Genomic DNA, 27,687 nt, shown 5'->3' with positions numbered 1-27,687 from the left:
GGGAGTGACTCATCATTTACCACCAGTTCGAACTGGATTATTCTATCCTGAGCTATTAATTCCTTACCTCCTGGAAAACAAGTGTATTCATGTTTGGAGGTCACCATCACATTCCCCTTCCCTGTGAAGCTTCACTAATAGCAATTATAAAGCAGCATTTCCATACATGACTGCAAATGGCTTTCACGACACACGTGAATGATGTGAATTTTCCCTTTACAACCATTCTTTCAGTTCACATTCAGAATAAGTAGCATCTGGTGTGGTACTTAGCAAGGGACTGATGTCCTTTTTTAATGAGTAGCAGAAGAGACAGATACACAAAGCATGAGGAAATAATCATTAACTTTCTGCTGCCCAAAGGCTCCCAGAGCTGAGGTGTGTTTCTTTTAATGGTTATACTCAAGCAAACAAACTGCGTATTGTTTATGTGATGAGTTTGCCTCCTCTTAAACAATAGAGAGGAGATACTTTAAGTTATATTCCAACATACAATAAGAGGCAGGGAACTGATTAATGACTGGAAAGAGAATATTATTCAGGGAAAAAAAAAATTGTTCAGTGACTTACTGTCACTTGCCATGCCTACCCAGGAAGGTTGGCTGGAATAAAATAGCTGCTAAATAAGATCTAAAATCAGATCAGCCTGAGCAAGCACTGAAGCAGTATAACAGCCAGAATAGCCAGAAAGACAATAGCAAAACATGCCACATCAGGAAGAGGCAGCAGAGATGTCACTGGACCTTGTGAAACTCCAGTCTCATGACAAGAACATGAACTTTTCCAGCGCCCAAGCTTCAAGCTCTATTCCCATTTCACACTTTGGTAGTGAGGGCTGCATACCCCACCACAGCAGCTCCTTGTACAGCTCACATTATAAGTTCACTCTATTGATGAGGTTAGAGCACCTCCCACTCAGACTATTATCAGTGCTGTCTAGAGAAAATGTACACCAGAAGAGAGTATCTGGACATACTCAGTTTGTCTCATTTACTCTTAATAAAGCCTGAGCTCTCGGCCCCCAGGGGCTGCCTCTTCATGATTTGCAAAACATTAAGTCTCTAAAGCTCTTTATTCTCCTCTTGCAGAGAGCAAAGAGTGCCTTTACATCTTCATCAAGAGCAGAAAATGTTCACAGGAATGAAAAAATGAGCCCAGACTCCACACTGTTTCATAGTACAGGCAGTACCATCTTGCTGCATGACAGAAGCAGAGGATTTGCGTCAAAGACATAGAACATTAATAGCCAATGCTTCCTCACTCAGAGGAGTGACTGTAGCAAAGTAACAATACTGAAATGACGCCTTTTAGCAGCAGCTAACTCAAATATTTGTCACATAACTGTTGCTGCAAAGGAAAACATTTAGAATGGTGAGAACCAACAAAGTTGCATCTGCTTATATGATACTGTTTTATCAGCCCTCTGCAAATTAATCCAGCTGTAAAAAGTAACAAAAAAAAAATCATGGCTCATTAAATCTGTTACAGCGCAAGGAGAACGAAGGGACCTTTCCCCATTCAATCACGACTATTTGCAGAAGAAATCATGATGAAATAACAATTTATCAGATACCTCCATGTGTGAGAGACTTTGCTGCATCTATCCACTAAAAAGGTACCCACCAGTATGCAGCTGATCCCAAAAAAACCTTTCCCCCATTCTCCAAACAACATCTGCTCTTTCCCCTGCCTTCTCATCTCACTAAACTTTCTTTCCTGAGGCTGGCTCAGCCCACCCCATGGGCAGCCTCCTCTGGAAGCAGCAGCTCCTGGGGATGAGCCCCCACTGCTCTTCAGGTCCCAACTCATGTGCTGCATCCTCTTGTCGTGGCTCTGTCTGTCCTCTGGGACCTTCTTTCACAGCCTCCATCACAGTGTGTAGCACAGAACCTGGTCTTCTGACTGCTGTTCCATCCACCCCCCTATATTTAATGCCATCTCCTATGTTAGCTATTCTGTGTGCAGTTAGAACTATTTCCTTCCTCTCTCATTGATACTTTTTTTTTTTTTTGCCATCTTGTGAATTACTGCTATAAACTTTCACTTGTACCCAAACCTTAGTTAAAATTTTCTTCTGAGAACCTAGTGCAGTGTTTAGCTTATGAGCCTTTTTCAGGTATGTATGGCTTCCAATTACCAGAAAAACTTTAGAGGTTTGCTGGTTAAACTACCCCATGCCAACAGCATTTAGCTTTCCATCCCTCGCCTATCATACTTGCTGCCATAACATCAAGTGCTAGCTCTTGTCTGTCTTGTTTCAGTTCATTTACTCAAACTTCATTTAATTTGCTTTCTTACCTGACTTGTATGACCAGGACCTGTGCTGAGCATAACTACATAATAAGTAGTAAGTAGTAAGGTACAAGTGGCTTAAATATTATGACCTAAAAAATCCTCATTATGTATCACTGATTCTATATAGTACCTTGACACCAATGCTAAAGCATCTCTATTTCTTCATAAAAATACTTATTCAAAGAAAGGCTTTCCTTGCAACTAATAAAATATATCTTTAAATGAACTTGAATTGGAAAAAGCAAAATCATATCGGTTGTAGTGATCAACTGAATCATTTGCTGTTGGGGCTTTCAGTACAGCTTCAGTCCATGGCTTTCATTCCACAGGAATAGAAGTGGGATAATTTCAGTTCACCTGAAAACCACCTATTTTTTCTCTACATGCAGAAAAGCCACTGGGTTTTAGGATACATGTGAAAAACAGACAGGTAATTGATGGAAATAAATTGTTTAATGAATATACTACTTCCAAGCAGTGTGACTACTATAGTGCCAGGGGAAAAAAAAAAAAAAAAAAAGAAAAAGGCACAGAGGATTCATTTTACATAAAGCCTAGAAAATGTCCCAAAGTGACCCAGTTCTATACTACACACTTAGTTTTAGGTTTTGAGGTGCTTGAAAGATTAACCATTTATGCCATCATATTACAGCTACAGAAAGAGGACAGCACAGCACTGAACACAAAGAGGAGACAACAGCAGTTTACCAGATGCCAGTTCCTCTGCTTTCGCTGGCCTGACTCTAGCTCCAAACTCAAATCAATTCAAAGTAAAGCATTACAAAGATGCTACTAGCAAAAAGGTCAGCCCTTCTCCAAGTCATTAAAAGTATGATTTCTGCAAGCCCAGATATCTGCCTTTTTAGAATTTTGAAAAATTGTGGCTTGTAATCTTCAGCCTCAAGCAGAGAGCCTGTCTTTAAAATAGAAATGGTCCTATTTCATGTCAGGGAAAAAAAAAATGTTGTTTATTTTCAAAAAACCCTAGAGGAACATGTGATTCATTGGTTGTTTACTTAAGCAAATTTCTAAGCCGCTAGAGATTTCTTTATTGCTAATTCAAAAGTTGGCACAATTAATGCAAACATTTGTTCCAAAGTAGTATAGATTAATGGTAGGAGAAAAGAAAAGGCTCATGAAGAAGCAAATGTTTTCTGATAATCTGACAGTCACTCAACTGCCCCTCTTTATTGAAATATGTTTTGACTGACTTCTATAAGCTACTAGAAATCACTACCTTTTCATAGATGTCTGGTTTAGGCAGAGGGATGTGAATTGGGAATTTGGTGGGGAAAGAATAGATTTTTTTAATGTCTAGTTTTATATATGCATAGTAGACTCCTGAATAGCCAGAGTAATAATGCTATTCCTATGAACAGGGAGATAACTGTGCACATTTTTTCACTTTCAGCCTCCAAAGAGTAAGGTTTCATCACTTAGTTTGAAGGACCAGGTTTTCTTACTTACAGCAGTTTTAGTTTGGTTTCACTGCCTCACTTTGTGTCACCGCTTCCCCTCCTGAAGAACCAACTGGTCATTGCAGCAACCACTCCACGACTATGCTACAAGAAATTGCCTGTTTTGCCTACAGGCAAGACAGTATCTTATTTCTGGGTGGGTTATAGCAAGACCACTGAGTGCCACCACCCTTTACCCCAGCTCCAACACCTCTTCTATCAGTACCCAGCTGTGGCAGGTCAAGGATGGGGCCAGGCTACGGCACTGACCCATCTGGCCACAGGTAAGGCTCAGCAGCCTAAGCCCTGTCACATTCCCCCGTCAAACCCCACAGTTCTCAAGCTCCTTGCTACTTCATTGCAAGGAAATAAATGACACATGCCAAATAAAGTTTTTGGGGCATTTGTTTGGTTATGTTGTTCTTTTAGGAGGGTATATGATGGAAGGAGCCTTCCTCCCAGACACAAGAGGCAGCTGACATATTTTCAGCTCAGATCTCCTCCCTAGGCCAGGGCAACTTCCAACCTATGCAGCTATTTTTAATTTCTTCCAGAAATCTTTTTAAGCTTTTAATGAAGACCTGCAAGTTCTTTTCAATTTAGTTCTTTCAATTGAAAATTTATCCTAAATTTTCAATTTAGGATAAACATACCATACCACCATAAAAAAAAAAAAAAAAAAAAAAAAAAAAAAAAAAAAGTGAATCAAGACAGAGCAAGAAGAAAGAGTTCATAAAAAGATTAATCAGGAAAAAATCTGAAATAAGCTTGGAAGTATAGCTGGCAGTGCTAGATATCAAGAAGCTTTTTCTCAACACATAGAAAGGGGCTCAGCCAAGGATGAAGAAAGATCATTTCAGAAAGGAATGAGAAATACTGCCACAGAGGATGGTAAAGCAATTCAAGCATTAAATGAATACTTACATGTTTACAACAGAGATGCCTAGAAATCTGACAGATGACACTGGCTTTATATCTGCTATCATGAAAGAGTTCAGAAGCAGTTAAGCAAAAGCATTAAGCCAACTGGAGCAGTGGAAATGAAGCACAAGACCACTGGAGAGCCTCAGCTACGTGACTGCTCTTGGACAACCCACATTCTCTCAGTTTAATGTACCAGTTGCACTGCTAAACACAGCAGATAAGGACTCAGACAGCTGACAGCAAAGTGGCACTCCAAGATGGCAATGAAGCATCTGAAAGGGGATGCCTGACCCTGCAGGAATTGATAGCAAAGTTACATCAGAAAATTACATCAGATAACAAATTCAATAATTCTCCAAAACCCACTAAACTTTAGTTAGTTTGTGTATGGATGGACGTACCCAAATGGGCAAGATTCGTGTTGTTCAGAACAGTACAATTAAGGACAGGAAAAGCCCCCACAATTCAGCCCCTTAACCATTGCAGGGCATTACCTGAGTGTTGATGCAGATAGTGATGTTCCATTAGAGGCTTAAATTTGAAGACAGTCTCCAACACTCTCATTGCCTCCATGTTTATTTTGACACTGGCAACTCAAGCAACATTACTACATTGTGGTAAATAAGCCAAAAGAAGTTTAAAAACAACAACAAAAATGATTTTTGGCTCCAACAAGATCCAAATTCAAGAGAAAAACTCTTGAATGCTAATTCACTAAGCTAATGCATAGTGAATCATTTACTTAATGAATTGAGCTACCTCCTGTTCTTGAATTGTCCAAGAACATTTGGCATTTTTTGAAAGTGCTTCTTATTTAGAATTATTTGCAAAATATATTTTTTCAAATAATTGTGCATTTCCAGATTGCTCACAAGCAGCTTATTGTGATTATACAAGATAAAAAGACCAGTCAGGTTGTCTGTTTCATCTAGTGCTGCACAGAATATTCTTCCTTTCCCAGACTGGATAGCCACCAGTCCAACAATAGGAGAATTGTTAGAATTGGAATACATGTATATATATTTATTTATTATTATTATTATTATTATTATTATTTTATTTTTTTTAAGTGAAACTTATTTCATCGGCTTATATCCATTCACATTTCAGATAAATCTAGCTTGGACTGAGCAGTTTCTCATAGCATATGATGTCAAAGGCTGAGTTTTAATATGAGACATTCAGAACCAGCAGTACAAGTTCTTAATCTCCCTTCCCACCCCAAGCAGAGCACTACCCATGAAGCCAAATGATCAGTCCTGTGAGTGTAGCCACCCTGCATATGGTTATTGCTATCTTTTAAATTACTGTATTAATAACTTTGCAGTCTTACAGCTGTGTGTCTATTTCAGCAGAACTTTCATATACCATAGCTTACTTTTTGAATAAATATTAAAGAAAAGACAAGAAACCTGTAGTTCACCTCCAAATGAAAGTATCCAGCCCAGAAAACTTGAAAATACTTCAACACGCTCTATAGAAATGGAACTCTGTGGAGGCCAAGAAACACACCAGAAAACAATTTTCGTGATGTGGATCCATTCCCTGTGATATGGAGGGCTTCAGTCATAATTAAGGCTGCCCCTGCCAATCCAACTCTTGAAAGCTATCCTGTTGAACAGATATCCCTGCTTTCTACTTGCTTAGGTTATTAAAGGCAAGAAAAAAAGAGGGAAGATGCATCAGAAGATTTCCACAAGCAAAACAGTTGCCAAACCATGTGTAACTGGGCCTGAACCATTCCATTGTGTTCCATCAAATTATTCCTTCAAAATGTTCTTTTCTTTTTGTAGACAAGGATAAAGGTATTTTGTGTAATCCTCAGATTCACAAAGTAACTAAATATTTGTTTTCTCATTATAAGCCATTTATGTCCATGAAGATTCTTTATGTTGTGGATGTAATCACATTTACTGTAGTCCTCAGGAGGAACAAATGTGGAATTCCAAGCATGCGTCTACAAACAATGTCTGTGGCAGCTCACTCAAACTGGTACATTATTTTTAATTACTGTGGCACCCTCTCCTTAGTGCTGAGTTAGATTTTTTTTTCCAAATGAATATTCTTAATTTCACCCTTATTTCCAACAGAAAGGAGACAGAAGGACTTGGCAATTTCTGAGAATATAAGCTTCAAGTTAGACACTTACTCTAAGTTACAGTCTGCTTTGTCAAATATCTAGGCATCCTCAGCTGATAATGTTTTAAATATGACTAGTTCCTTTTAAACAAATCACTCAAAAGCCTGGTTCAGAGTTATTTAAAGTGGTTGGTATTTTATGGCACCACGAATGTTCCACAATGTAACTGCTGAGCTTTAAAAACACAGAAAATAGAAAGTGGGTACAAGAAACTACCATCTGTCCCTCCAAACAATTACCGTCCTGCCATCTGCCTATACACTAGATAGTGTTTTTGCTGTCAGTAATATTTGATTGAAAAAGCTTACTCTATGGATACTAAGAAGAGGGAATCATCCCAAAAAATATCATTGATCATTCAAATTTCTATTTTCAGCTAGAAGAGCCTGCCATTGCACTGTTTTCTACTGTTGGACAATGTGTGAAGGGTATATTGCGAAGATCTTGGACCTCTTAATATAGAAAGGCTTTTTTTCCACCCATATTCCAGTATGTATAAAGTCCTTAATATCCTTATTGTAAAAAGCACTTGAAAAATTAAATTCGGTTTGGGCAGAGGGCAAGGACAAGCCTCTTGGAATTTGTTCCAGGGTTTTCTTTCCTGCTATTGTTTTGCTCCAGCCCCGAGCAGTCCCCCAGCCCAACAGCTCAATGACTCAAGCCCAGCTAGAGCATAGAGCCCTTCGATGAACCTAGTGGCTGCAGTCCTGTGTTGGCCAACCTGAGCAGGGATTTAGATAGCTAACAAAGCCCAGCAAAGGAGAGACAGAAAGGAAAGCTTCTTCTGCCCACCCACAGACTACCGAAGCTAGTGCACCTTGGCTGGTCCGTTATGTTAAAGGGAAGTTACATGGCCATAGCTGCCAGGAGGATTTCCAGTTCCCAGTAATGCCTGGGAAAGATATTCTCAGAGACTTCTCAAGAAGTCTCTTGCCAGATCATTAGCTCCTCCCAACACCCCAGGTTTTGCCCTGTATTTTGCAGTTGTTTGCGATGAAAGGCTGTGTAGAAGCATACTGCTAGGTAAGACATGACAAAGCCTCTAATATTTTGAACTTGAATGTGCCTGTCCAAATTACCCTTTGATTAGGTCATTAGCATCTTATTGTAATTATGATTATTAATGCTACAGTACACTTAAGACCTGCTTAGTCAACAGGGATCACCCAAGATCTTTCACCAAGACTCAAAAGCATAAAAAAGGGCCATGTTTGTTTTCAGGCTGCTGCAGCTCCTTCACATCTGACTCCTGCAGAGCCAAAAAAATGCAGCAGCAAAAACAGTAACTGAACCAGCAGCTGCTTAGGGTCTACTGACAAGGAGAATTGTAAAGTCTGCTGAATGTTATTTATGAAATAAGTTAGCCACATTCCTTGTTGGACAGCAGGAAAAGGAACAGGATGAGGTTTCATGAAGAGGTTAACACTTTTTTTTCCCCTCACTTCTATAACAATTAAATCCTTCAAATGTGAGAAAAATAGTTTGGTGATTTAATTTTAATCTTTTTAATAACAAATGAGTATCCAAAAGATCTCAGTCAAGCCTGGCAATTTCTAATCAGTATGGGTCCAGTGGCAGACCAGAGCTTTCTTTATGTGAGCAATATTTCATACAACATTAAGAGAATTAATAGTACTTTAACAGATTATGAAAAAGAGTTACAGAACACACATGCATTGTGGAAGGAAGTTTATAATATATAAAAGAAACAAATGGAAGTTCATGTCTCCTGCTAGTGCACCTGCCAGTGTGGTGAAACAGCACCAGCAGCTTATGTGAGCGTGCTCTGTAACACAATAAGCAAATGCAGAAAATCCCTACTTAGAGAGCACACAACAGTTACCAAAAAGATGAATAAGCACTTCCACATTTCTTGCTGAATGGGCTCAGGTGTAGCAGTTATTCCCTGGAATCTTATGCCAAAACCACAAAGCTTTTCTGCTTTTACAGGCTAGGACAACATAAATGTAAACTTACCATTATTAGGGAAGAAAAAAGAGAAAAAGACAGTATAAAAAGGGCACATACCAGCTGGATTTCCTGAGGCATGTATTTTATTCATAAGTGTAAGCTGGTAAATAATTCACATGCAGCAGCGTGTAGTGGAAGCCAGTTAAGGAACCCTACAGTGGTCTTTGCTCAACTTGGGTTTGCCAGTTGCTGCTCTAAGTTACTCAGTTTTTTGCAAGAATTTCTACAATGAGATTCAAAGCAGACAGTGCAGCCGTTCTACTTGAGATCTGTAAAGTGATACTTTTTGGAAAAGGTACTTGGAAAGAATACTACAGTGCAACAACAACAAACAAACAAACAAACAAAATAGCTCTTTGTATAGTTTCAACCAAATCTCTTGAAATAGCACAAGCACATTTTATTAGGAAGACATTCACCAGCTGGCTCCAACTGCTTAGCGTTCATGGTGCTGAAAATCAATCTAGTACGCCAGCAAAGCCACTGAAGCCAACCAGTGCAGCTAACCATATGGATCTAATTGACTGGCTTAATCTGCAACCTCATTCTGAGCTGACCTGGAGAAAACCACACACTCTTCTGAAGCTGAGTGAACAAGCTTAATGACTAAAGCTATCCATGAATCAGTGCAAGAGAACATCAGGACCTTACTCAAGCCATTGCACAGCAAGCTCCCCTCACAGGCATGAAGGTCTATTACCACCAGAGAGCCCAGCAAAGGGACTAACTCTTAGTCACAAGTGTCTGCAGTAAAACAGGCATCAGTGCCTAAATTTGCCTAACATTTGTGGGTACAAAGATTGGAATACAACACACAAACCACGCTCTGTTGATATACTTAGTCTGCTTTATTGATTTGATGTTATAGGCCAAACCTAGATTTGTTGAAGCACATAACAAAGCTCTTGCATGGTTGCTGCATTTGGATTTTGTTTCTATAGCAATTACACAAAGAGAAAAAAGCAAACAGCTAGCCTGTGCTCAGGTCTTGTGTTCATGCAGAGTATTCATGCAGGTCCAGGAGAGGGGGAGCAATCTTTCCCACCTGTCTCACGACATCTTGTTGGAATCAAGAGTTTCACTGCAGTCCTTGACCCCCAATTTACAATGGGGAGATCTGGTCAAAGAATGATTTTCATAAGAGTACTCTCAGAAAATGGGAAATGTGGTTTTAGAAACAAACATATGCCCACAACCCATGCCAGGAGTCCCTTTCTCAGGCCTTGTTAAACAACAGTTTTCTATTCAATGCTCGAAGAGGAAATTTGGGAACACGACCTTGCCAATTCCTCTGTCCACTACTGCAACAGCCTGAGGAGTCTTTGTCTGGTGTGATGCTTTTGGACACTATGAAAGCTGATGAGAAGTTTCAGAACCATTTGCATCTCGCAACTCCTAGACTAGAAACTGAGAACTGTCAAACATCAATGACAGACTGGAGTGTACCAGAATTGCATCGCCCAAAACTTCTAGATCCTACTCAGTTACAATCCCAGTATGTGTCGTGGTTCCGCTCGAGTGGGCAGCCGAGCTCCACCACAGCCGCTCTCTCACTCCCCCTCCTCAAAGAGGAATGGGGAGAAAATATGTGAAAAGGGCTCAAGGATTGAGATAAGGACAAGAAAATCACACAATAATTATTGTAACGGGCAAAACAGACTCGGCATAAGGAGATAGTAAGATTTATTGCCTATTACTAACAAGCGAGAGAAGTGAGAAAACAAAGAAAAAAGCAAACCAAAAGCACCTTCCCCCCCATCCACCCTCTTCCACCTCCTCCCCCCGAGCGGCGCAGGGGAACGGGGAATGGGGGTTATAGTCAGTCTACAGCACTTCTTCTCTGCCGCTCCTTCTCGGTCACTCTCGTCCCCTGTGCTGTGGGGTCCCACCCATGGGATGCAGTCCTTGATGAACTGATCCGACGTGGGCTTCCCACAGGCAGCAGCTCTTCCAGAACTGCTCCAGATATGGGTCCGTACCACGGGGTCCATCCCTCAGGAGAAAACTGCTCCAACCTGGCTCCCCTACGGGCAGCAGCTCCTGCCAGGTCACCTGCTCCTGCGTGGGCTCCTCTCCACGGGCTACAGGTTCGGCCTGGAATCTGCCCCGGCAGGGGTCTTCCACAGGCGGCAGCCTCCGTCGGTGCAGGGCCACCTGCTCCACCATGGTCTCCTCCATGCGCTGCAGCGTGGAACCCTGCTCCACCGTGGTACTCCATGGGCTGCAGGGGGACATCCTGCTTCACCATGGTCCTCACCACAGGCCGCAGGGGACTTCTGCTCCGGCGCCTGGAGCACCTCTCCCCCTCCTTCTACACTGACCTTGGCACCTGCAAGGCTGTTTCTCACTCCCGGCTGCTGTCTGGCGCAGCGTTTTTTTTCCCTGTCTTAAATATGCTCTCACAGAGGCGCAAACAACATCGCTTATTGGCTCAGATCTGGAAAACAATGGGGCCCTTCCCAAACATGGGGCAGCTTCTAGATCTTTCTCACAGAAACCACCCCTATGGCTCCCTGCTACCAAAACCTTGCCACGTAAACGCACTACAGTATGGCAACCAGGTAGCATCCCAAAGCATGAACTTCAAGCATGTCAGGACTTAGACTGAGAAATATGTTGAGGTCCATGCAGGCAAAGGGATAAATACTTACAGAACAATTTCCAGCTCTGATTTGGACAGTATAGCTGGCCCTCAAATGTCCTTGAAACTTCCACTGTATTTAACTACAAGTCAGTTCAAAGCTGAGGAGACTATACTGAGAAAAGGAAATACAAGTTATTATACCCTTAAAATATGGTGGAAGTGTTAAAAGGGAAGATTACGAACACTTGGAGATAGCTCTGTTTAAGCTTTTTACATCACTACATGCAAATTAATCATACCGGGTATTTTTTGATAAGAGCAGCAAACCATATCTTAGTAGTTCAACTGAAACTCTTTCCGTACACTTTCAATATTAATTCACTAGCTGATTTCCAGTATTTAGGCTCTAGGCCACAACCTATCAACTTCTCACTTCCTCAAACTACAAGGCAATAAAAAAAAGTGAAACATTTATGCAAATAAACCCCATCCAACCTCATATCACAGCACAGTCATCCAGGTCCCAAATCCAAATTCTACACCTTCCTTGCACATGGCACGTATCTCCCCACACCATGAGTAAGCATGTGGTGTGGTAGATAAACTTTTGTAAGAGGATTATAAAATCTTTACATTTTATCTTAGGGAGAGTAGCAGAGAAGTTTGTTGCAAAAGTCCAGTGAGCATAGTGCTTCTCTTTCCCATCTCTCTGCAACTGATGAGGAGACAGTTCTCAGTTCCTTAATCCTTCTCGCTGCCCCCAGCTTCCCCTCACACACTTTATGATAATTCTTCACTGCAAAACTAATCAAGGGGACAATCTGTGCACAAAAGGGCAGCTTGATAACAGAAAGGGATTAGACCTAGGTAATAGAACACATAGAGAGCAAGATAAAACCAGACTATCTGGTATGGAAAAAGGAAGGAGAATAAAAAATAATAATAATAAAAAAAAAGATAAAGAATGCTTTTCACCTGGCCCTTGTCATTAGACACACCATTTTCACAATCTCTGGGAGAGCAAAGAAAGCTCAACAACAATGCCAGCAGCTGCAGGAACATTGGTCTGCTCCAGCAAGGAAGACAGGTGACAGAGGGACTGAAACGTCACCCCTGAAGCTCTGACATGAAAGTGTCTAAGGCCTTTATTTCACCTTAGCACCACAGCCCACAGGAGAGTCCCCTTATACACTACCTCCACCCAGAAGGCATCACCATAACTCTCCCTTACCAGGGAAATAAGCCCCCAGAATTCATTGTTTAGAACTTACATTAGTTCAGTTGGCAGGGATGGAAAGAATAAAAATTTGTTCCTGAATTCAGTGTGGTTTGTGAGGGATCCTGAGAGACCATTTCAAGAATCATGTTTCACCACTCATGTACAATTAGCCAACAATTGCTAGTAGCTAATTACAGTTAGCTTTGATTGTGGCATGCTTCTCTGTGTTTCATTGAACAATGGCTCCTTTGTGAGGAGCCATGGAGGGATTGTTCAGTGGAAAATTTTGCAACAGAAAATTGCTGCAGCCTCACCCTGTCAGAAGCTAGCCCATTATAATTTGCTATCATCACCTCTCAAGAGTCACCCTCATTCAAGTCTTACCCAGACAGAGGCAGCATTACGGGCTGCAGCAAGGTCTGACGGGTGCTGCTGCCTCCCAGCCCTGCCTAGCAACAGGAAGGCCATGAGAGATGTGAGAGAGGGACAGATGCAATGCTTCTAGACATCAGGCACTTCCACAGCCACGCTAACTCTCCTGTAAATAATCCTAAATTCATAGGAAAAGCATGCATTAGCCATCATGTTTACTTTTTGTTTTAACAACCAAATAATGCAATACATTAGGACAGTACCAGAAGGAGAGTAAAGTGAGCATTAGCTTTGATGCTTTCTCATAGCCATAAATCTCTGGATATAGTCCTGAAACTGAGGTTAGGTTTCTTCTCACTAATACTTGTGCTAGAAAACATCAAGTACTCAGGACTGACATTATGTAGGAGTGAGCCTCCTGTTTCCAGTCAGTCCCTATGTAGACTGAGGTCAGCCAACAGATTTTGGGAAGCATTCAGCATCCCATAAAGTTCATCCCCTCTCCTGCAATCAGGAGGGACAAACTACTAAGGTCTCTGCTGTGTTTCTATAGGTACAGGCTTCAGTAATGCATCATCTACAGGGCATCTTGTATCCACTAGATAATTGTTTAGATTCCCAAAGGGTTCAAGCCTGCAAGCGCAGAAGACTCAAAAAAGAAAGTGAAAGGGGACTAGGACAGGTACGAGAAATTTTCCCCCTCCCTTTCTCCTTTATCACCCCATCCTGATTATACAACGTGGATAAACAAAGGATATATGACATAATGGAAGGGATTTACAAGTCCTCATTTTTATATTCCAATCTCTCTCAAAAGAGAGAAATGACAAATAAAAAAGCCAAAGTTATTTTAAGAAATCATAAGTTATTGCACTCTGCTGCCCAGTACAATGAACTATTCTCAGCTCATATCAGCTGTTAATAAGACTTTAACATAATATAGCAACTCTGCATGATTAAAAATACACCACAAAGGACATTCACCTCTAAAAATAGTTATAAAAAATTGGACAAAGTCAATCTGAAAATAGATAGGGGGAAAGCAAGAAAAGCAAGATGGATTAAGTAGGGCAAATCACATCGGATAGCAGGAATGAGTGCATTATTTCAAGTTCATAAAGCATTTTTAATAATTATACAACTAAAGCATATTAATCCAGTCACAGTAGCCAGCTCCAATGATTTTTTTTAAACCAGAAATAGCATACATTTTTCCAATTTTCACAATAGGTTCGGTCATGCAAAACTCTGGTATTAGCAAAAGAAGGCTCGGTGTGCATTAAAGATGCAAGTAACCCTGCCCACTGATTTTAGCCTTTAAACTTTGAAAAAATACAAAACAAAAACAAACAACAACAAAAAAACACATCTCTGGACTTGCACCATGAATGTTGATTTCAGTAAAAGAAAAGGCAAGCCTATTTTTCCTAAAGTGAAGCAGGTGCTCAAATGCTCCACTGGTTCACTGACAGAGCACCTAGGATTTGGGATGTTTACACAATATAAATGCACCATTCCACCTGTTAATTGTGATTGTTTTCATAGCAAAGACAAGTTCAGTGAGTGCATTTAATGCAAGGATTGAAGCAAGAGTGATGATATTCTGTACAAGTTTGAAAACATAATTCTTTGCTGATCCAAAAGACTAATATCTGGTTTAAGAAAAGCAAATGTTAAAAAACATTTTTAAGAAATTGATTCGTTATTTCTCTAAGACAGAGGTGTTGTAAATTTTAACCAGTGGCAGGAAAATCCTGTATTAATACTACTTGGACAGAATACTAAAAAGTTTTCTCCAAATCCTACAAGCAATCACTAACAGGAATGTGAGAAATTTTGTTGGGTTTATGAGTTTGTTCAGCATCTCCTTCTTGCTATCTCTTGACAAGATAATATGATAATATTGGCCAAGAAATGCAAATATGCATTCAAGACATTTCTGTGGGAGAAAAAAATACAAACCACACACAAGCAAAATGAAAACTTTAAATTTTCTGTAAAGGTATGCCAGTCTCTGCAAATGACAGAAACACCTGATTGTCCTGGAACTTTCTCAGGCCCATTTGGAAGAGAGAATTTCATTTGAATTTTCTGTATCGGACTAGAATATGTCTCAAAAAGTGTGTGTGGGGCGGGGGGGGGGGGGAAGGAGGAGGAGAGAGGTAGAATATATAGAAATACAACACAGTATTTGTTTCAAATATCATAGGGAATAAAGCCATAAGACCTTCAGAACTCAAAAAAAAAAAAAAAAAAAAAAAAAAAAAAAAAAGGTGGAGTGAAGGACATTTATCTCTGAGATATTAATATTTGCTGAGATATGCTGTAACTACCAAAGAAAACAACAAAACCACCAACAAACCCACAGGCACACATGCTGAGTGAATACCTAGAAGCACAGAGTTGATCATTGCAGAAGGCAGGGATAATTTTCTCTACTAAGACTGTACAATACAGGTTGGTAGTCTCTGCACTGTACAAAATACATGTTTTTTGTTAACTTAAATACATGACTGTTATAAATGAGGTCTCAACTCAATCTGAATTCTGTAATATTTATAAAACAAATATTTCTAAAAGGTATAAAAGGCAAGTAAACAGTGGTGGGTGTGCGGGGAGTCTACGCTCCACCAACACACACACACAAACATCAAACATTCTAAATATACAGAACATTGCTTTACATACTAAACCCGAGTATGCCTATACATACGTACAATCAGGAAAGGTAACAAACAATCCTTTAAGTTCCATAACTTACTAAAATCGAGTACACCTAAACATACGTACAATCAGAAAAGGTAACAATCCGTTAAGTTCCATGACTTTACAGTCTCCATTTTCAATTCCTTTTCTTGATTACAAACAAGTCTCCATTTTCCATTCCTTTTGAACAATATGTCTCACTTTAAGTTGTCAAGCAACTCGGTCTTCAGGCCTTATGTATCCCGTCCTTCCCAGATTGAAGAAAAAACATATCCATCTCCTTTTCAATGCCAATGAGGCCTGGGTCAAAAAGCACGTTCAGGTCAACAGGGGGCATAACAGCAAAAGCCTTCGATGGCTGTCTATAAAAACAGCGAAAACAAATCTTATTCGGCATACAGCTGTGGAAATTTCCATTAAATGTACATTTCTTTTATGGTTTCCTTCCTTCCTTCCTGAAAGAAATCTCAAGTTTAGCATGAGGATTGTTTGGTTCAAAGCGATTAAAACCAACAAGAGCAGTGAAAGCATTTGAATGCCAAGTTCATGCAATTTTCTTTTAAAATGCTTAGGTGTCCAAGCCAAAGTGATTTAATTTTCAGAGATGCCAAACAGCCACTTAGAGGCTTTCTCTGTGCCTTAGCACAAGGATAGCTTAGCTCTGCTGAGGGGAATGGAGGTAGAAGGGGGGAGTCAAACTTCCTCCCTGCTGATGCCCCTGCAACTATTCAGTGACCTCCTCCTACAAGCAACCTTCTCACGTTTATCATGAAATAACACTATTTTGTACAGCTTTACTCTGAGTCTAACTCCATAATGTTGCCAGTGTCAGAGCACACGCACCTTGAAGTGCCAAGTGAGTTTTTCGATAACATGTCCATCTAGTATATTAAAAAAACAAAAACAAAAACAAAAACAAAAAACTTATGGGTTACAGGAACACATTTAACTAAACCCACAGACATTAATGGACAATGAAAAAGTTGCCCAGGCAGTGTACTTTTTCACCCCTTTCTATTTAAGTGTCAAAAAAAAAAAAAAAAAAAAAAAAAAAGGGTTAAGCTTTGGAAAAGTCTTATTGAATCTTGTAACTACTACTTCACCTCAACAGAGTAAAACTCATTTTATCTTCTCTACTGATATAGATCTATTGAAGCTATTGAATGGACTGCAGTCCAGACACATAAACCAAGCAAAGAGAATTGGTGGAAGTGCCAATAGGTCTGTAAAGATCTTGTGGCCTCTGCAGAATGAAATAGTCTGGACTTGGGTCAGTGAATGTGTTACTATTTGAAGAACTATCTCAAAAGGTCATATGCTAGTGGAAAATTGAACCATCTCTAGCCCAGTGTATTTCTTGAATAACACAACCTAGCTACATTATTTGTAATTTGTGCACTAGGACTTGATCCAAAGCCCATTCAAGTCATCAGAAAGACTCTCACTGATCTGAGCAGACTTCAGATTAGGTAGTAATTGGTTGTATTCAGTTTGATTTTTCTTCCAGAGGAACAAATTGCATCTTTATCTACCAAATATGCACCTCTAACATTACTTTAATCTTTACTTAAAAACAAAATTAAACTGCTTCAGCATCAGTGACTGGAAATATTTGTTTATTTCTGTGTGCAACATTGCAAACATTTTCATCTTCGCAATTAGTAGCTGACTGAAATTTGATGAAAGTTTGGGGGGGGGAGGTGGCACATGATAATTAAGATACTTTATTCGAAAAAGTCCTGTTAGATCCTTGAGAAAATATTTTTACTGTGCATTTCGGAGTTTAGACTTTAACAAGGATGGGGGTAGGTGAAGATGATTGAATAATTACCAAGAGTATGAAAAGAGATGCATAAATCCTTGTAGATGAAGTAATACCATGTTGCCAACAACTACTTAAAGCTTAAATAACAGTCCCCCAGCCTGGACCATAAAGGCTCAAGGGACACATATCATGTCATGTTTGCTTACATGAGGATAGGTTTTAATTCACAGAAGTGCTTGTGTGAAAAACTTATTGGATTATTTCTAACCAGTAAAGAGTTTGTTTAAGAATTCATGACTGATTAAATTCAGATCATTAGTATTGTTCATGTCTTTCATATGTTCATACATTCATTTCAAAAATGTTATGTATATTTTTTCTCCCATTTTTATTTCATCGTTTTATTGTAACTCAGGATGTTTTTAGACCCTCTGCACAATTACAAAATGTATCCCTCAAAAGTTTCACATTTTCTGTAATATAAACAAGTTTAAATTGAGGGTTTTGTTTTGTTTTGTTTTTTACCTCTCAACAAAAACAGATGATGCAGATAAATGAAGAAACTGAGACTTTGTCTATTAGCATTTTCACCCTATTTGAGAGTTGGAGATCCCCCCCAGTATTATGGTAGAAATGAGTTGATGTTTATTTATTTATTTACTTTAATGCTAGCTTACATGCCCTCGGGCTGTTGGAATAAAAACAGAAAAGCAGATGCAGTCTAATTTAATTCTGTGGCCAGTTTTCACTGGTGCAGGAGCAACATCAAAGACAGTCTAAGAATATCAAATTAAAGCCATCTATTATGCTTGCTACACCACATTGTCCAAATGGCTTAACTGATATCAAGGAGAAATTAACTGTCACCAGAAAGAGGAAGCGCTGGTATCCCAGGCCTAAAATTAAGAGTAGATTTGAGTAAATTGAAAGATTATTAGAGGCGGGACATTAACATAAGTTTCAGGCCAGCAAATTTAAAGCCTGTAATCAATCTTCACCAGGTAATCAAGACCCATTTATCACTGAAAATATTGATACTTTGTTAGATTACAGAAGAATAACAAAAATCTCCTAACTTTATTAACGTGAAAGTACTAAACAGATAAAGACTAATTAAAGACAGCAGCTTCCCTGGCTATGTACTTGCCTCGGTGTTTGATCTGCCAGGCTCAGCACCCCAGACGCGTAAGCCTGATGGAACAAGCGCTTGGGGAAAACAAAAAGCACCACAGCTCTGCAGCCTATGATCTGTACTTGTTGAGTATGCCCTTTTTGAAACATGCACCTAATTTTACAGGGAAGTTTTACATAGAAAGATAAGTAGATAATATTAATTCCTATTAATATATCTAAAAATTATAACATGCTAAAATACTTGTAGCCATTTAAGCACACCAGTACTCTCCTTAATACCAAAAGCTAAATTTTACAAATATATTATGCTAGTTCATCTCTCTTGGGAAGGCTTTTAATGCATTTCCATCCAGCATTGGGAGTACTACAATGTCTACTTTGCTTCCTGTTTTAAAGAATCATATACTATTTACTAATTCTATCACTCATCAAGAAAGCAGGTGAATAAATCTTTGCAGTACAGCAGCAAACTGAACAGCTCTTAATAAGCTTTATTTTCTCAGTGTAGGAAGCTCTTAAGATTTCTACAGTGTTTAAAAGCTTTCATAGTTGCGTGCTTGTCATGACAACCTTGGTTGAAGATTCATGTTAGACACTTGACCATTAAAACCCCACACATCATCCCTATCATGTAAGAATGTATGTAGGTATTTTTGGAAATTTCCTGCTAGCTTTGAAGCTTGAGTGTAGAAAGTTGAAAAGCTTTAATAATACCTTGTGTGACAGCATGGCCTGCTGTCCTGAGGGTAGGAAGACAGCCTCGGTGCTGGGGATGGACCCAAAGAAAGAGAAATAGACTGCTTAGTAGACAAGGGTATATTCCTCTGTGGCAGAGCCACCAATGAAAACTGTGGGGAAGGCTTCTTAGTAAAAGAAAGGGTGGAAAAATTAGAAAGAAAATGGATCAGCAGTTTCTGTGCTGGGTTCCCATGCCCAGGCAGGGCTGTGGGCCTGCAGGGCACTGCGAGAAGAGGCCAGTGCTGCTGCAGGCCTGTCACAGCTGTGACAGTCAGTTCCAGCGGCCCCAACATAGGGCAGGCCTGGACCCAGCAGTGGCACTGGGGGTACCTTGGGGAAAATATATCTGAAAAAAGGAGAAAGACTACCCAGCTGTGAGGAACAAGAGTGGGAGGAACGGCCCTCGGGCAACAGGGTTGGGGTGATTCATGGAAGAACTCTACAACTCAAAGCAAACGAGTTATAAGTAGGTATGTGATTTATTTTGGCACCGGGTGCATGCGGGATAGCTCCCAAAGGCATGCACACCGTAACGCGGCAACTTGCTTTTGCCATGTGCAGTAAGTAGCTACATATGCATGAAATTTCCCAATACACCTATATTTATAACCTATTCTCGCATTGTATTGAAATTAGCTCCAAGAAGTCATTTCCATAAACTCCTCCTGTCTGCACTTGCACAGTGCCTTCTGGTGGTGGTCGTGGGGATGAAGGTTGATAACTCTTCTTCATCACCACTAGTTGACCCCCTGCCTTTGTACAGACTCAGCTGCTCCTTGGCTCTTGTCCAAACCACAAGGACGGTCTCAGCTGTTTTTTGAGACAGGTTCCCCATTTTGTCAGGAAACATCCCCTATGAAGGGCCCCGAGACTCCTTGTTTTGGTTAATTTGCACAGTAGTGTTATATATGGAGTGGTAATTCATGTTGAGAAAATGGTTGATATTAATAAAGAAGGGGGAGATTTGGGAATGTGGCCATGGGGGTTGGAAAGCCCCATGGTTGAGATAACATTAGACTCTTAACGATGAGGCCATCAGGAATGTAAAAGAGTTTAGAGGGAACAAAGAAGAGTGATTCAGGAGACTCCATGCAGTCTCAGGTCTCTTGTTCTCCAGCCATTAAGGCATGGAAGTTTCTGGGTGTTTGCTGTTGTTATATTCAAAGTTATATTCAAAGAGAAGGGTATAAGAGGGGAGCCTGCCCTCAAGATAAAAAAAAAAAAAGAAGGCAGCACGATGTGATGAAGTTATGTCATCAATAAAGAAGCAGAAAGAAGGAATGAAGAGGAGCAGGCTAGTGGAACGGAGACTAGGACAGGAACAGGCACACTGATTGCCTCATGAAGACAGGTTTGGCCAAACTCAGCAAACTGCTCAGAGAAGCTCATACAGAAAGTTGCTGGAAATGGGCGCACTGGAGCTGGAGAGAAGCTCGAGCTGAGAGAAGCGGACCTGTGCACACAACTGCCCCTCACTGGTAAGCAGTTGCGCATTATGGGGAATCATACATCCTTAGGAACAAAGACTGTCCTGGTAACCTTACAGCTTATTCTCCTTCTTAACAATTGGACAGTTTATGAGCCTGAAATATGGGACCAAACTGAGGTCAAGGTGTGGGACTCTGCAACTAGAAATGACAAGGTTGCATCAGGATTGCTCGGCACCTGGCGAGCAATCTCTGAGGCCTTAAAGAGCCATGTGGGGCCACATTCAGAAACGTGTGGTTTGCCAGACAGTGAGGGAGCTGCAGGCTCCTTTACTGATCCAACTGCTACACCATGAGCCCCTCTGCTGCTACAGCCATCGAAGGCCTTTGCTGTTACGCCCCCTGTTGACCTGAACGTGCTTTTTGACCCAGGCCTCATTGGCGTTGAAAAGGAGATGGATATGCTTTTCTTCGATCTGGGAAGAACGGGATACATAAGGCCTGAAGACCGAGTTGCTTGACAACTTAAAGCGAGACATATTGTTCAAAAGGAATGGAAAATGGAGACTTGTTTGTAATCAAGAAAAGGAATGGAAAATGGAGACTGTTAAGTCATGGAACTTTAAGGATTGTTTGTTACCTTTTCTGATTGTATAGGTATACTCGGGTTTAGTATGTAAAAGCAATATTCTGTATATTTAAAATGTTTGATGTTCGTGTGTGCGTGTTGGTGGAGCGTAGACTCCCCCCACACACATTGGTGTTTACTTGCTTTTTATAGCTTTTATAACTTTTGTAAGTATAAATATTACAAAATTCAGATTGAGTTGAGACTTCATTTATAACACTAGTAAGAAAAGACACTCAGCAATATCTATTTTAATGCAATTAAGCAAGCTCCCATTCTTCCATTCCTGGCTTCAGGGGCAGGACGCAGTGGGAGGTGGCTCCAGCCCCGGGGCTCCCTGCGGCCTGTGGAGAAACCATGGTGGAGCCAGGGCATGTGCCCTGAAGGAACTGCAGACCATGGAGAGGAGTGTGCACTGGAGCAGTCTGTGAAGGGCTGCAGCCCATGGAGGAGCCAGTGTGGAGGAAGTAGTGTCAAGAGAAGATCTGTTATCCACTGACCCCAGCCACCATGCCCATTCCTTTTGATGGGGCTGAGGGGAGGAGGATCAGTCAGGAACAGAGTACAGTTGAGCGTGGGAAGCTGGAGGGCTGGAGGAGAGTGTATTAGGCTTATTTGTATTGTGACCCACAAGCTTTTCCATCTTTTCTTCCCCTGTCCTGTTGAGGAGAGAGGAAGAGAGAGGCCAGCTGGGTGGGTGTCTGGCAGCTGGTCAGTCACCACAACTGCCTTGTAAAGATCCCCATGCCTGCTGCTTGAGGATGGAGGATCCACTGAAAGCAATGAGAGAGGGAGTTAGGAGAATACAATAAATCACTAACCTTTTAGAAAAGAATTTACTTACATTTAGAAAAGGAAGAAAGTTAGGGGAAGAGAGAAGAAGTTAGGGGAATCTTCCAAGTAGAGATAGAGTGATAGCATGAAACTAGGATGCTCAAATTAATTAAAGCAAGAAGCCTTGGGCCCCTTAGCAAGGTCAGTCTCCTAATAAGAGTGTGAGCTGTTATAAATGAGGTCTCAACTCAATCTGAATTTTGTAATATTTATAAAACAAATATTTCTAAAAGGTATAAAAGGCAAGTAAACAGTGGTGGGTGTGCGGGGAGTCTACGCTCCACCAACACACACACACAAACATCAAACATTCTAAATATACAGAACATTGCTTTACATACTAAACCCGAGTATGCCTATACATACGTACAATCAAGAAAGGTAACAAACAATCCTTTAAGTTCCATAACTTACTAAAATCGAGTACGCCTATACATATTCACGATCAGAAAAGGTAACACAATCCTTTAAGTTCCATAACTTAACAGTCTCCATTTTCCATTCCTTTTGAACAATATGTCTCGCTTTAAGTTGTCAAGCAACTCAGTCTTCAGGCCTTATGTATCCCGTTCTTCCCAGATCGAAGAAAAGCATATCCATCTCCTTTTCAACGCCAATGAGGCCTGGGTCAAAAAGCACGTTCAGGTCAACAGGGGGCGTAACAGCAAAGGCCTTCGATGGCTGTAGCAGCAGAGGGGCTCATGGTGTAGCAGTTGGATCAGTAAAGGAGCCTGCAGCTCCCTCACTGTCTGGCAAACCACACGTTTCTGAATGTGGCCCCACATGGCTCTTTAAGGCCTCAGAGACTGCTCGCCAGATGCCAAGCAATCCTGATGCAACCTTGTCATTTCTAGTTGCAGAGTCCCACACCTTGACCTCAGTTTGGTCCCATATTTCAGGCTCATAAACTGTCCAATTGTTAAGAAGGAGAATAAGCTGTAAGGTTACCAGGACAGTCTTTGTTCCTAAGGATGTATGATTCCCCATAATGCGCAACTGCTTACCAGCGAGGGGCAGCTGTGTGCACAGGTTCACTTCTCTCAGCTCGAGCTTCTCTCCAGCTCCAGTGCGCCAATTTCCAGCAACTTTCTGTATGAGCTTCTCTGAGCAGTTTGCTGAGTTTGGCTGAACCCATCTTCATGAGGCAATCAAAGTGCCTGTTCCCGTCCTGGTCTCCATTCTGCCAGCCCGTTCCTCTTCACTTCTTTTTTCCTGCTTCTCTATTGATGACGTAACTTCATCGTGCTGCCTTTTTTATCTTGAGGGCAGGCTCCCCTCTTATACCCTTGTCTCCACAGCAGTTCTTTTCAAAACAACTTTTCATTGGTCAAACAACTTTGAATGTAACAACAACAGCAAACACCCAGAAACATCCATGCCTTAATGGCTGGAGAACAAGAAATCATCTGAAGAACAATAAACCGCAGACTGCATGGAGTCTCCTGAATCACTCTTCTTTGTTCCCTCTAAACTCCTTTACATTTCTGATGGCCTCATCGTTAAGAGTCTAATGTTATCTCAACCATGGGGCTTTCCAACCCCCATGGCCACATTCCCAAATCTCCCCCTTCTTTATTAATATCAACCATTTTCTCAACACTAATTACCACTCCATCTATAACACAAAGCAAAACCAAAATCTGCTTGTCCCTCTTACACAGCCCCACCATAACCACAGTCAAGCAACTAGGATCCTTTTTACAGACTGTATAGTGACAATTGTTTAAAAGATGCTGAATTTCAAGCCCCAAATTCATACTTGATTATTCAGCCCTTGCCACTGAAAAAAGTTCTTGTTCCATGTGTTTATTAAGCAGTAAAATAACTTAGAAATACTGCAGCAGTGCCTGAAAGCAATGCAAAGTAAACACCAATAACAACTTACGGTTTAACCTGAGTTTTACTTATATTTGGAGTTGTCTGAGTTTTATACCTCTGCACAAATCACAATCGTCACAGTGACTGCAAAAGTAACATTTCATCAGAGAAGTCTACCCTCTTTAAAAGGAAGACAATTTAAAATAATCAATTTTCCACTCATTACAATAAGTGCACGGATCAGTAAAAATAGCTACAACTGTCATAATTCTTTGTGTAATTTATGCAACAATTTCTCGTTAGTTCATGGTGGGCTGTCACATACAAGATTACACACAAATAGAGAATATAAAAAATAATTCAAGCAATGCATCTGAGAACAAAACTGTTGGAAAAAATAATTCTTGCAAAGAAACATGAAAACGTAGGCAAAAGCCATAGGTGGCTGCTACAGAAACAGCCAGAGCACATCACAGTAGAATCCACAGTTATTCACACAGATTACTTAACTGCAACACCAGATTAAATAGAATCCCCCTCCCCAAGATAACCAGAAATGGTACATCACAGTAAGACAAAACCTTTGTGTACCACTAAAAACGCAGTAGCTCCCCTTTTAAATGAGAAAGCAATTAAAGACTTTTCTCCTCTGTGACTACTAATACTTCAATTTCTGGAAGCATTGATTTGATTTTCATAATTATTGGTCAGTAGACAGCTAAAAAGACAACAGTGAATCTGACTTTGAAACGTTTAAAGCGTAAAAGTAATTAAATCAAGTGCTTTAGATTTTTGAAAATATAATTACAAGTAATAATGCTAATGTTATCTTTCATAGATACCCCTCTAACTGCAAATAAACAGAAAATCAATATGAATATTTGCCTGAAACTAGCTGCTCAGTTTATGTTCTGGATTGTCTAACAAATCGGTGGTAGAGATGAATCAAAATTGGAAGATGAAAAACATTTTCAGCCACTTTTACACATATGCTGAAAGAATTTCACAATTAGAAAACATATTTCATTTTATCAGTCTTGAATACCAACCACATGAAGTTTAACAAAAGCAAGTTCTGGGTCCTGAACCTGGGACAGGGCAACCCTGGCTTTTCGTACAGACTGGGCAATGAGACACTGGAGAACAGCCCCACAGAGAGGGATATGGGGGTTGTGGTTAACAGCAAGTTGAATATGAGCCAGCCGTGCACCCTGGCAGCCAGGAGGGCCAACCGTATCCTGGGGTGCACCAAGCACGGCATTGCTTGTCGGTCGAGAGAGGTGATTATCCCGCTCTACTCTGTGCTGGTGCGGCCTCACCTCGAGTACTGTGTGCAGTTCTGGGCAGCACAGCACAAGAAGGACGTTAAACTGTTGGAGAGTGTCCAGAGGAGGGTGATGAAGACGGTGAAGGGCCTAGAGGGGAAGACGTATGAGGAGCGGCTAGGGCACTGGGCCTGTTCAGCCTGGAGAAGAGGAGGCTGAGCGGGGACCTCATCGCGGTCTACAACTTCCTCGCGAGGGGGAGTGGAGAGGCAGGTGACCTATTCTCTGTAAATACCAGTGCTAGGACCCATGGGAACGGTGTTAAGCTGAGGCAGGGGAAGTTTAGGCTTGACATCAGGAAGAGGTTCTTCACCGAGAGGGTGGTTGCACGCTGGAACAGGCCCCCCAGTGAATCAGTCACTGCACCAAGCCTGTCTGAATTTAAAACACGTTTGGACTGTGCACATGGTCTAAACTTTTGGGTAGACCTGTGAGGTGCCAGGAGTTGGACTTGATGATCCTTATGGGTCCCTTCCAACTCGGGGTATTCTATGATTCTAATACATAAAGTCAAGACATGCCCCCAGAGGGCATAGATTAGTTCTATGTCCCACTACCCTACCATTTCTATATCCTACAGTCAAAAAAAAAAAAATCATAACTGTTCTCTGACTGATTGGAATTATTTCTGAACAAACTCTGCAAAGAAGGGACTGTGGATAAGATTTTTCGTTGATTATTTATATTTCAGTGATATCATCTTTCATATCAGCCTGTAAAGTCAGGTATTTGAGTGCAATGAAGTAAAACAGTAACTTGATTTGATGGACATTTTTCTGAAGAAATAAGAGGTGTTGACTTTTCAGAAATTGCAAGCACTACTGAGAAGCCTCAGCTTGCAACGATTGACAAAGGATTGTTTCCATGAGGATTACTATGCAGAGCACAAACGTGCGCCTTGAAGTCTTGCATTGGAAAACGGTCCCACATTCCACCTCCAAACTCCAGTTTTCAATCTTAAGATCTAGAATTGAGTTTATCTGCCCTGAGCACAAGAACAGCTTTTCCTTTGTATACAAATAGAACCATTGATTCTTTAATGAATAAATTTGATCATAGTTTATTCCAGTTGTACCTACACAGAACTGAATGAATTGATAAAAGAAGCAAAGTCATATGAAAATATGAGTGTTGAGTCTCTAAACAAGTTTAAATTTATGTCAGTTGAATACAAATGTAAACTAGAAATAAAAATGATATATAATGGATATCAAGTTTCCCTAAAAATGCCCTTCAGAATACGTCGCTGTTCCTTATTCTTCATGCGGTTGATCCTTCCCTTGCCCCAAGAAAAATGACCAACTACTTCATGATGATACATACCATTTAGTGCAAATAAGGTTTAAGCTCAATACAAACATGTTTGTGCTGCTTATGGCCTGTATTCATGGGATCATTGGCAGTAAAGCCATAAAAAGCTTCAGGCTTTTACATGTCACCTCAGATGCAGGTTGCAATCTGATACAGGACATGAAGGAAAACCTTGCAATAGTCTAACGTATTTAAACAGTACTAGACACTAGACATCTATTTTCTCTCATCCCAACTCTCTCTATCAGAAGATTACAGTACTCCTCAAGGCTAATACCTGAACATAATGGAAGTGAAACCCCTTCCTTAGCACCCACATTCTAAAATAAGAATTTGAGTGGGAAATTGTTTGCACTATACAGAACTGGCAAGCTCTTAAGCTTGTCTGTTTAAAGTAGCTCCAACTGGATGTGAGGAACTTCATTTAGCACAAAACTTGGCTGGAGCTAAAAAAAATAAATGTGCAGCCTCTTACTAGAGGGTCTTGCTGTCCCAAGTGACAGCAGCCCTGAGACTTCTCAGTGTTATAGATGGAGTGGTAATTAGTGTTGAGAAAATGGTTGATATTAATAAAGAAGGGGGAGATTTGGGAATGTGGCCATGGGGGTTGGAAAGCCCCATGGTTGAGATAACATTAGACTCTTAACGATGAGGCCATCAGAAATGTAAAGGAGTTTAGAGGGAACAAAGAAGAGTGATTCAGGAGACTCCATGCAGTCTGCGGTTTGTTGTTCTTCAGATGGTTTCTTGTTCTCCAGCCATTAAGGCATGGATGTTTCTGGGTGTTTGCTGTTGTTGTTACATTCAAAGTTGTTTGACCAATGAAAAGTTGTTTTGAAAAGAACTGCTGTGGAGACAAGGGTATAAGAGGGGAGCCTGCCCTCAAGATAAAAAAGGCAGCACGATGAAGTTACGTCATCAATAGAGAAGCAGGAAAAAAGAAGTGAAGAGGAACGGGCTGGCAGAATGGAGACCAGGATGGGAACAGGCACTTTGATTGCCTCATGAAGATGGGTTCAGCCAAACTCAGCAAACTGCT

The sequence above is a fragment of the Netta rufina genome (assembly GCF_964035555.1).
Source record: "Netta rufina genome assembly, chromosome: 12".
Lineage (NCBI taxonomy): Eukaryota > Metazoa > Chordata > Aves > Anseriformes > Anatidae > Netta > Netta rufina.
The sequence above is the reverse complement of the archived record's forward strand: the minus strand, read 5'-3'. Positions refer to the sequence as shown.